We start from the raw sequence: 12,899 nt of genomic DNA on the forward strand, positions 1-12,899 counted from the left end.
TTTGTGGAATTTAAAAGATTTTAAATAATCTTAATATTTGGCAATGTAGTCTGCTGATGGTATGGCTTAATGTATTCATCTCTGCACAATTAGGAAGAATACTTACTGGCCTTGACTTATGGTTTAATGATTTTGTGATGCAGCAAATACATTTTTGGATATTGGAAGTGCTCCAACTTTCAGCTCTGGTTTTCTGTGAAAGCTGCCATGGTCTTATGCACATACTTTATCTGAAAAGTTTGGAATTGGGAAGATGATGCCCAGTTTTTTGTTTTCCAACCGTTAACTAGTATTGTCAGCATAAGTCAGCATTTCATGTATATTCTTAATGTGAATTTTACATTTTCTGTATTCTGTCAGTTTAAAAGTACCATTTATATTTGAAAGAGCAAAGCTCATATATTAACGACCTCAGAACCAGACAAATCAGACAGCCTTAGGAGAGAATTAAGATCAGTGTTGTCGTTGTTATTAGTGGCATGTGTATGATCCCTTTAACTGTCATTTTGTAATATAGGGAGTTGTGTTGAGGGCCGTTATTTTTCCCCTTAAGAGAACCTTAGGTCTGATGTCATGGATTTAATTAATATATATATAGGAAAAGAAAATAATAGAAAAAGGAATTATGAGAGAACTCTGGACATAATTGTGCACAACTCAAGGGTGCCATTTACATTAGTATAGTCACGATATTGCTAATTATCAGTTTTTTGACTGTTGGCAATAAACTGTGTTGAGGAAAGGACATCCTTTTCTAATTCACATAAAAGGCATGTTTTGGACTAGCAGCAGAGCTCTTCATTCCTTTTCAAGCCATCCAATATTTCAGTGATATGAAAATTGTTCACAGTCCAGTCACAACGTCAGTAACATTTCTAGTTTCATTGTGTGAGTGGAGAGAAGTAAATAGAATCTTTTTCCATAATAAGGTCATTTCTATTGGGATTTAAGGTAAAGGTTGATTTTTGATGGTGAATTTATTTAATGAGTGATTTTCAGTATTGATTACTTAAGGGAGAATAGCATTTTAAAAATTGTTATGGTTTGTGTGCTTTTTGGTTAATAAGCTGGGAGAGAATGATTGCTGTTTTACTTGTCTTCTTAATGAAATTACTTTGTAAAACACTGATACAGTGGAAAACAATTTTTAAAAATATTCTTATTAGTTTTTTAGAGCTAGAGGAAGAGAGAGAAACATCCATGTGAGAGCTAAACATCCATTGGCTGCCTCCTGCATTGCATGGGGAATGGGGGAGGGTGGATCGAGACCCCAACCCGGGCATGTGCCCTCACCTGGAACCGAACTGGCAGCCTTTCAGGGCATGGGATGGCACTCAGCCAACTGAGCCACAGTGGCCAGGGCTAGAAAACAATTTTTTTTTTTTTAAATCCTCACCTGAGGGTATTTTTTCCATTGACTTTTTTCAGAGAAAATGGGAAGGCGGGGAGGAGGAGAAAGGGGAGAGAGAGAAACATCGGTGTGAGAGAGACCGCGATTGGTTGCCTCCCAAACATGCCCTGACCAGGGGCCAGGGATCAAACCTGCAACCCAGGTACATGCCTTTGACTGAGAATTGAACCCATGACCCTTTGGTGTGCAGGCCAACACTCTAAACACTGAGCCACTCCAGCCAGGGCAGAAAACAATTTTTTAAGTATTAAAATCACTCACTAGAACTGAGCATACCAATACTGTTATGATTTAGTATTATAAATGATGTCTTAATACCAAGTTTATTATAAGTAAAGTATTTAGATTTTTAGACATTTGAATCTTTATAATTTGACTTTCCTCTCCAGGACACAACTACTGAACTTGAAGAATATTGCCCATTATTACTTAATTTCAAAGTATATAATTTAAGTGAAACCTTGTAAGGTGTCCTTTTAATAGCCTGAACTTATCGTAATGCCTCTGTACTTGTTATCTTCACTATTTGAGTAAAGAACCACTTGAAACTTATAGATGATGACCTTTAAAAAAGATTCATGAAACTATTTGCTTAATTATCCAAAAATACCCTTAAGACTTTTTGAATCTGAAAACTAAAATGAAACTTATTTTTCCCTTTATGTCAAGAGCCTAATCCTACCCAGGCCATGCTTGCTTTGTTCTCTTGCTCCTTCTAGTTTTCTTACCTCCTTAGAGTCATAACATTCACTTTTCTTTGGAGGCAGATCAGTCAGGATGTGGGCTTGTCCCTTCTTGTCTTAACTTTCTTAATTTATATTTGAACAGCATTTAATTTTGGGGGAAACATGGTCAGGAGGTAAAATGATAGGAGGACAGTATTAAAGAGCCTGCAGTATAAAAGAAGTTTCCAAAATGATGTGGATCTTCTTTAACTTGTTAGCTTTAAGTGCCTTCCCAGGAATCCTGTTATAAAATTTTCAGGATTGTTTCCTTTGTATGGGATGAAATACTCAGTGGTGCTTTATATTGGAAACCACTTGCTTGTTATAGAATAGCATACAAATGTAATACTATTACTTGAAGAAAGTAGAGCCCAGCTGTTGATTCTCAACTGTGGGAAGATGGGGAAGTTGGCTCCCCACTCCTTGGAGTTAATTTTAAACAAGGCCTGCTATCCTAGGTAATTGCAAGGAATTGACATAAAAAATGGTGTATTGTGTGCTGACCTGTCTGTGCGTTACAATGTTTGTCTTTTATAGTCTAATGATTTCTTGTTTTTTAAATGATATCAGTAAAATTCTTGACACAACATTTTTTACAGTAGTAGTATTTTTGTGTGTAATGTATAGGGTTTGTCGATTTGCGTTTTATCCTGTTTGAAGCACTTTGGACTAGTGTTTCTTAAATTGAATTTGAGGACCTTCCATGGGGATGTTAGATTGACTCAGAGGACTATTTCTCTTAAGTACAAATGCCTTTGCATCTAATAAACCAAAAATTTACATTAACAGTATTTGTGTGGTAAGAGGAGGAAGAAAGTAGAATTTTAAGATAACCAGAGTTCCTAAAACATACAGGTTATGTAGCATAGCTTGGATTCAGAACATGAAGTGTATTTAGCAATGAAACATTTAGTTTGAACTACGTATTTCTCCAACAGAACGTGTTCTTTCTGCCTAACTGTTAATGTAAAATTGTGAAAGGATTTATTGGAATTTATTAGGGGCTCAGCTTGAGAAGCAAATGGAATATTGACTAGATTTTACTTACTCTTGTAGAAGTGTACTTAAAACTGTTGTGATACTAATTCATAGTCTGATAAAGTTTTGTTTGGGCTTTTGAGGCTAAAATTTTGTAGCACACCTCTCATGCTTACCAAATGTCTAAAGCATCATGTAAATTGGGAACATTTTAATACATTTTAATGATTTAGGTGCATTTCTTTGTTAGAGAAAGGCAAAATAATCTCTTAAAGAGGAATTCTCCCTGCTTGAGGAAGTGTTACTTCTTGAGTGATACTGGAAATTCTTACAAGGAAAGCGTTTTCAAGAAGGGTTCATTTTCATTTCAGGAGAAAAGAGAAATAATAGCAAAATTGCATTGATTTCCTTAATAGGAAAGTCTAGTCTGAATTATTAAATATTCTAGATCATATAATTTTTTAATAAATGTAGTTTTATTACTTTAATAAATATTTGGTAACAACCAGACAAAATAGATAGCTTAAGATGGTCTTTTTTATTAACAAGACCTAGTTACCTATGAGTAGTACTTTGGAAGTCAAAAAAACAGTGTAACTTTTATGGTAAATTGATACAGATTATAGATTGTGGAAAGATGAATTTCTGCCCAAGCCTTGGGTGAATTATCACTAATTCACTCTTTAATTGTAGAAATGGTTCTAGTGAACTTTTACTTCAACTGGAGCAAATCTTCAGAGCTTTTAACCCTTTGCAGTCGCTTGTCTACTCTCAGCCACCAAAGCTTTTTTACCGTTCCGGTCGTATGTCTGCTCTCAGCCACCACAGCAAGGAACCGTACAAATCTTTATTCATTCATGTATCAGTTCATAAATCTTGTTTATCCTTCATAATCTTGCATGTTATGTATCACTGCTCTTTCAATGGAAATTAATTCCGACCAGTATGACACCCATGTCCAAATTTAATACGACTGCAAAGGGTTAAAGCACAATTTATTTACCTTTTTTCAAACACCAATCTTAATTAAAAAAATCATAAATTTTCTATGCTCACCTTATAATCTTTTGAATCCTATCTAGATAGTGCTTCCTTTGCTCCTTTGTTAGTTGTTACTGGTTTCACTTTTTTTTCTCTTCAAATACAAGCAAAAGTTTATTTTAGAAAGTCACAGGGGTAGAAGAAGTGAGCCATGGGAGAAGTGAGCCAGCTGGGCCACTTGGACTCAGGAAACGAGAGGCAAAAGAAGGACCTTTGGAGCTCAGGAGAAAGAAAGGCGAAGAAAGTTCGCGCCTGGAGGAAGGAAGGGGAAAGACGTAGACATGCTCAGACAGAGCGTACACCTCATTTTAAAGAATGTGTGCTCTGTCTACAGTTTATTAGAACCTTTTATTATATAGCTCATTTTTGCATGGGTTCTGGTTTACCACGTTTTAAATATTTTTAAAATATACCCAGTAATAAGGTTAGACTTTAATATGAATATGGAATCGTGTCTTACAATGTCAGTATTACTGGAGATTTGTTGTACTTATTTTATGCAAATAGGGTCCATAAATGGATGGGTTACAGTAAAATGTTATATTAAACATTTCTTAGTGGACCCCCCCCCCAAGTTATATCATTTTAAAGAAGTTTTATCTTACATTTTGGCTTTCAGTTTTAAAGTATTATGAAAATTGTTCTGTATACTTCATGGATTGTTCTAAGTATTAAGATGAAGTTGTAGACATGAAATATTTAAGTAACCATACGTTTATTTATTTATTTAAATCCTCGAGAATATTTTTTCCATTGGTTTTTTAGCGTGGAAGGGAGGGATGGGGAAGTGGAGAGAGAAACATTGATTGTTGTGAGAGAGACATCAATTGTTTGCCTCCATATCTGCCCAACTGGGGCCCAGGAATTAACCTGCAATCCAGGTACATGTCCTTGACCAGGAATCAAACCCGAGACCCTTTGGTGCATAGGCTGACGTTCTTACCATCAAGCCATACAGGCCAGGGCTTATAATTATTTTTAAAAGCTAACAAAAATAAGCCAAATGGACATGTATAAAGCCACATTTACCCAAAACTGGTGTGTGTGTGTGTGTGTGTGTGTGTGTGTGTGTGTGTGTAAATTGAATATTACTGTTACCCATAACTTATTTTTCCAGTTAGGAAACATATTGTGGCTAAATTTTGAAGGTGAAGAGAAAATTTGTTTTTATATGATTGCTACCAATCACATTTGAACCATGAAAGAAAGACTGTTTAATAATTACTTTAATAACTTGTGATTTGAGACGTATTAAGTTACTAACTTAGAAAATTAATTTTTGTGAATATTGAATTAAGTGAAGTTTGTTTACTTAGTAGTTTACCTGTATTTTCCTTTCATGCAAATGAAATGGCTTATAGCAAACTCATACCCAATGTTTTTATCTATAGATGTAAACCTCTTATCTATTTTGGATTTATATCATTCCTTGAAACTAGTTTGAATATTTTGAGAATTTATAGAAGTAATAATAGAGAAACCTGAGTTGGTTTCCTCTTTGCAGCATCCTTGTTATGTGACTTTTAGGCCTGAGTTGATAGTGTTATGTCACTTGACCTCTGTCATCTTCAGTTTCATCTTCTGTAAAATAGTGATAATCATACCTACCAGTATTGTTACAAAGTTCAAACAGGGCTTTATCTACAACACTTAGTAAATGTTAAATGGATACATCTTGATATTTGAATAAAAAACAATTAGCTAAAATTCTTTTTCAACAAATTTTTCTATCATGTATAAACTGAAATATCTTTGTACTTCCTGTTTTATTCTACCATTTATTTTTATAGTCAGACTTATTCATACTCCTCTTGGACTAAATATTTCAATAAATCCCAAGCATGTAATATATGCCAGGAAGTATTATAGGCCTGGGTATATAGAGCAGGGCACAGAACAGACAATTATTTCTGACCCTTATGGAATTTTCATTTTAATAAGTAAAATACATAGTTTATCATATGGTAACATGGTTATTAAGAGAAAAGTCAGAGGAGGGGCCTCGGGAATGTATGAGTATGGCATTGCTATTTTAAATAGCCTGTACACTGATAAAGTGACATTGAGCAGAGATTGGATGAAGTGGGCAATTGAGCCATATGCATATCTACGAGGAGCTTTCCAGGCAGGACTGTTACATGCTAGGGCCCTGAGTTGGTAGTGTGCTTGGTATTTTCAAGAAACAGTGAGGTGATCATTGTGACTATAATGAGCAAGAAGAGAATCGCCAGAATTAGAAGTGAGGTTAGAGAGATTGGGAGTAATGATTGTGCCTGGTTGTAGGTATTCATGTAGCACATTGTAGGCCTTTCTAAAGACTTAGACTTTCATTGAGTGAGGTGGGGAGCTATTAGGGTTTTGAGCAAAGCCAGATTAGAAATGGGTAATATTAGTAAGGTAATACAGTAGTCCAGATGAGAAATGGTATAGTTTGAGGCTGAGGGCAATGGAAATAGGTGGTCATATCCTTAAAATATTTTGATAGAGCCAATAGTATATGCTGATGGATTGGATGTGGGGTATGAGAAAGAAGAAATAATGATTCTAAGATTTTTGGTTTGAACTCCAAGAATGAGGCCACGTTGACTAAGATGGGGAAGACTCAGTGGAGCAGGTTTGAGGGGGGAAGATTGAAAACTTAGTTTTGGACGTGTTATGGTAAATAGACCTATTAGCTGTCCCAAAGGAAACATAGGTAAGTAGGTGGATATTTGAATCTGGAGTTCAGGGGAGATGTCTGAGGGGCGTATGTGTGTGTGTAAAGTCATCGCTGTATAGCCTTTAGTCAAGAAATAGAACTACATTAAAGGTACATTATTAGTGTAATTTAGTACTGACCTGATTTTTCAAGTAGAAATGCAGTGTTAACATTTTCTACACAAAAATTGCTTTCTACAATGTTATAGAAGCACTGATTGCTTTAAAAAACAAGATTGATAATGTAAGCATATGGCAGATATAAAGGGGGAATGCCGTTTTATCTTGAGATAATACAGTTTTATGTTTTAAGAATATATATGAAGTGTTAGGTCTTTTTGTGGTAGTTGGAAATTACTATTCTGATTCAGTTTGACAGTTTTAGCACTAGAGGGCAGGCTTGCTTCTAGAACCAAGAGCAGTAAATGAACTTACAGCCAAATGTGGCACATATATTTAATCCCAATTAATGAATGCACTTGTTTCTCAAGTGACAAGTTTACTACCTACTATATTTTCCTGTTGTTGGAAAAGCATAAAATAAGGTTAATGGCTGCTTTTAGTATATCTAGGGATGGTGGTTAGTATTAATATACATTTACATATAAAGCCCAGAGAAACTCAAGTGTAACACTGGAATTATATTGAGATCTGATACAGAGATATAAGAGAATTTGAAACCTGTTAGAAGAAATCTTGGATATGAAAACACTTATTTAGGAAATGTATTGAGTTGTTAACTTTGAACTGTCAATTACAGTAAGAATTGGGGCTACAAAGATAAGTAAAATACAGTCCCTGCCTAAATAAGCTTTGGCATAGTATCTTAACAGCACTTAATATTTTGTGCTATATCTATTTAAATGTTTTTTGTCATTTATTTAAGTGAGTTAGAAATCCTAACTCACTTTGGTATCTTCAAGTGCCTATCACAGTGCCTGGTACTTAAGTTGGTTTATAGAGTATGAACAAATGACTGGGGTGGGGGAGGAAAAAGATAATTACAGTCATGGAATTAGGGCCTTTGTAAACATATTTTTACAGGTTTTTCCTTGCAGGAAGGTTCTCCTATTACTAAACATGAAAACATTTAAAAAGTTCAAAATCATTTAAAAGTGGTTATGGAGATTATTATAACTCTCCATCTTCATTCCCACTTCTCTTTTTAATAGTTTTTATCTACACATAATTAAGAGCGCTTAGTAGAAATAACCTATTGGTATCCAGAGAGATTGTGGGTGGTCTAGCCTTTTATGGTCACTAGAATAGAGAAGAAAGACAATGTACAAGATCGACACATCTTCCTATCTGGCTTGTATCAGTTCTGATAGTTTGAGGTGAAATGGATGTTTCTAGAACAAAGGCACCCTTCTTTTTCCCGCACTTTACCCAGAAAGTTTGCCCACATCATACATGATTCTTTTGCTCCACTAGTCATTTTAGAGTCCCTACTTCTACATGATAGCTTCTCAGTTTTCCTATCTATAACATGCTAATAATGGCCTTTACTTCATAAGATTGTTTTGGGAATGAAATAACACATGCAGTAAATATTAGCTACACTACTGTCTGGCAAAAAACATCAATTGGACTTTGTTGGATGGGTTTGTGTTAGTAAGTGTTCTTACATAGTAAAATCAAACAAATGGCAAAAAAGTGATTCACTAAATCAGATACATTTAGAATTGCAAATCTTAGGAAATTAGTCTCTCATGTCAGTGGTGTAAATGGGTTTGTTTTATTCACTCTATTAATATGGGGTATTATAGAGAAATGGTTCTCCAGAAGGATATTAAATATGAGATGATCAATTTAGAGTGCTCTTGTGCCAAGTAATAGTTGCTTACTAACATTAGCTGCTATAGCTGTCTTTAAAAGTGGATCATTTTGAACTCATGGGAAGAACTCTATTGTCTTAAAAAGACAAATATTAAAAATTATAAAGCCAAAATACTGTCTTACTACATTGATTCTCTTAAACCAGTTGTTAAAAAAATTTTTTTAAGTAGCAGGACTCTTCCAAAAGAAGTTTTACTTAGAAGTGCAATATTTAAAACAGAAAGATAACTGACATGCTCTGGTTAAAGTAAGCAGCTCTGAGTCCTCCCTACTCACCATCCTTACTGCGACTGTCACGTCTGAGAATCCTCAAAGGAAACCCTGGCTCTCTGACTGGCAGATTTTGAAAACTACTACTTCCAAATTTGTACCTTGACCTGACAAACATGTGAACCAAGTAATGGAGAAAATTCTGAACTTCTTCAGAAATTTCTATTTTATTTTCTGTATAAAACAAAAACAAAAAACCCCACAAACAGCTGACATTTTAGTGTGGAATAAGATGACGTGAATATTTCAGGCATCATTCTAAATGTTTATACTAGAACTATAAAGTTTATGATAATTCTGTTTTAGGTTTATTATCTAGAGTTGGTCTAAAAAGGTGATATGAAAGAACTCCCAAGAGAGATTTGGAATAGATATAAGAATAAATGAGTGAGTGACTGAGTGAATGAATGGATGAATGAATGAAAATGTCTGTGGATGGAGGCTTCACTGTGGCCCCTTAATAGGATAAAAAAGAGTCTAGTTTCTAGTTTCTACCTTTGAGAGAGTATAACCCTCAAAGGGAAAACAGCTCTGTGAGCAGGAATCATTAGTCATGTGTTCCCCACTCTGGGTTCACCACATAATAAGGGCTTAACAGATGTTTATTGAATGAATGAAAACATTTACAAGTCTGTCATCTCTCCTAAACTGCAAGTTACTTGAAAGACAGGGAGCATGTTTTATTTCTTTTTTTGTGCCCCGTGGTGCACGTGGCCAGTAAATTAAAGAGTTTGCTTAGTGAATTAATCAACAAATGAATGAATAAACAAATATACACATATGTACACCAAATATTTATATGCAGGGTAGTGCAAAAGTATATTTACAGTTGAGAGTACACAAAACACAGGAATTTATTCATATGTTATTCCTTGATTATTGTTTTCCATTAGAAGAACTGTAAACCTACTTGTTACAACCCTGAAGAAGACCCTTGAACATTTCATGTAATACTGGTTTGATAGTGATGAACTACTTTAGCTTTTTCTTGTCTGGGAAGCTCTTTATCTGACCTTCAATTCTAAATGATAGCTTTGCTGGGTAGAGTAGTCTCAGTTGTAGGTCCTTGTTTTATCACTTTGAATATTTCTTGTCACTCCCTTCTGACCTGCAAAGTTTCTGTTGAGAAATCAGTTGACAGTCTTACGGGAGTTCCCTTGTAGGTAACTAACTTGCTGCTTTTAAAATTGCCCCTTGCCATTAACCTTTGGCATTTTAATTATGATGTATCTTGGTTTGGGCCTTTTTGAGTTCATCTTGTTTGGGACAGTTTGCAGTTCTTGGACTTGTATATCAACATCCTTCACCAGATTAGGGAAGTTTTATGTCATTTTTTACAAATAGTTTTTCAATTTCTTGCTCACTTCTTCCGGCACCCCCATGATGCGAATATTATTACCCTTGAAGTTGTCCCAGAAGCTCCTGACATTATCTTTATTTTTCTGGATTCTTTTTTCTTTTTGTTGTTAAAATTGGATGTTTTCTGCTTTCTCATCCTCCAAATCTCTGATTTGATCGTCTGCTTTACATACTCCACTGTTGATTCCCTGTACTCTATTCTTCATTTCAGTTATATATTTTTCATTTCTGACTGGTTCTTTTTTATGTTTGCTAGTTTAGTTTAGTTTTTATGTTTCCTATCTCTTTGTTGAAGTTCTCACTGAGATTATTTAGCATACTTATAACCAGTGTTTTGAACTCTGCATCTGGTAGATTGCTTGTCTCCATTTTGTTTTTCTTTCTGGAGTTTTGATCTGTTCTTTCATTTGAGACATGTTTCTTTGTCTTCTCATTTTGGCTGCCTCTCTGTGTTGGTTTCTGTGTATTAGGTAGAGTTGCTATGTCACCTGAGCTTGGTAAAGTGACCTAACGTAGTAGGTGTTCTGAAGGGTACAGTGGCACAGCCTCCCTGATAGCCCAGGCTGGACACTCCAGGTATGACCTCATGTGGGGCTGTGTGCACCCTCCTGTTGTGAGCCTTGATTGCTGTTGGCACCTCAATATGAAGGATTTACCCCTAGGCTGATCAGCTTCAAGGACTGGCTATGATCACCAACTACTGACTCTGACCACTGTGGAGGATCAGCTGTGTAGGGGACCTTTTCATAGAGTAGGACCTTTTTAAAAATATATATCTTTATTGATTTCAGAGAGAGCAAAGGAGAAGGAGAAGGAGAGAGAGAGAGAGAAACATTGATGATGAGAGAGACATTGATTGGCTGCCTCCCGTGTGCCCCCAACTGGGGAATCGAGCCCACAACCCAGGCATATGCCCTGACCGGGAATCGAACTGCGAACTCCTGGATCCTAGGTCGATGCTCAACCACCGAGCCAAGCCTGGCCAGGCAGAGTAGGACTTATTTTGACAGAGCTCTGGTGCTCACAGATTTCACCCCATGAGTGTATCATTTATGGAGGTGGTCGGGTGGTACTTGGACATAGTCTGAAGCTGTCTACTGGGTGTGCTGGCTCTGGACCACCCTGGAGATCAGCCTCTGAGTGTTTTGGGGCCACCCAGCTTCAGCTACAAAGCAATCTGCAGATGGCTGCTATTTGTGCTGGGCTTGGAGGTATACCCAGGTGAGGCCAATCTGTGAATTAGTGCTGGCCTGGGGCCACTTAAGGAGAGGTACAGGGCACGATGAGGCCAGATGCTGGTTGTTGGAAAGATTTTAGGAAAGTCTGCCAGTGTCTTTTAAATAAACACAAATTTATTTCATGATTGATGACAGAGCCCTCTAAGCATTTTCTGATAAGCGCCAGTTGAATAACATGAGCAACATGAAATGGTCAGGGTGGCTTCTCAGAGCTGGTGAGACTTGATGAAGCTGGAGGGTTCTTTGGTATTTTAAAAACACGAATTAGCGGTACAGGAAGAAGCTGTGGACAGGCTGACCAGTAAGAGGCACAGTGTAGAAAAATCCCTGGGCTTGGAGTGCAAAGATCTCTGTCCTGAGTTTTTGTTTTGCTGCTTACTTAGGCCTTATGGCCTTCAGATTACTGTAGCTGCCTTTTCCTCCTCTATGAAGTGGAGGTAAGACTGATGTGCGTACTGATACTGTACTTCAAAGTGTTTGTAAAATGCTAAGTAAAACCTAATAATATGCTTTGAATGCAGTGGGTTCCAAATGCTTTCTGAATGACAAAGAACAAGTGATATATACTAATGAGAAGAATAGAGCCACTGGAACATCAGTTCCTACATTTGCCAGTAAACTTGTTGATTCTCATTGGAAGAAAAGTAAATACATGAAGCCACCGAATCTCATCAGAAGAAAGACTTTTGGGATCAGTTGGAAACTCCTGTGAGACTAAAGTTATGTCAGAAGTGAATAAGTCATGAGCTCTTCATGTTGACGTTACTTATAATGTTGCTGCCTTATTTATTGAAAAAGGCAAACCACAAGATTAATCATGCCAAAAAGCTCAATAAAAAGCTTCCTGAAGGATGGATGCTTCATTTGCTTTAACTGTTTGCATCTTTAACTAATGAGTCACTTTTATTTCTTAACTGATCATTTGTTTTAAATTTGGTCATAAGACTGTCTATTTACACAATAATTGAAAAATAAGTTGACAGTCCACCAGCTGAATAAGGGAAATATCCTTTTTGAACTTGAATGCATGAATTGGTAGTAAGTTTGGTCTTTAACTTTATGATGTAAGATTGTATTTATTGGAACTTCTCCCTTATGTCCCAAAGTCATGGCACCTTTCTTTGTCTCTGAAATACCCTGTATCTCTGGTTTTTATGATAATGTAGTTTATAGATAGGCAAAAAAGGAAATACCCAAAACGCTTAACCACAGGAAATTAGCTACATAACTATAATACGTATATTCATACAATGGAGTACACTGCCTTGAAAAATTCATGCTGTATTATCAAGTATGTGTGTGTGGGGACAGGTTTTAAAACAGAATGTATACAATTAGTTA

Source organism: Miniopterus natalensis, chromosome 11, assembly GCF_054644295.1.
Source record: "Miniopterus natalensis isolate mMinNat1 chromosome 11, mMinNat1.hap1, whole genome shotgun sequence".
NCBI lineage: Eukaryota > Metazoa > Chordata > Mammalia > Chiroptera > Miniopteridae > Miniopterus > Miniopterus natalensis.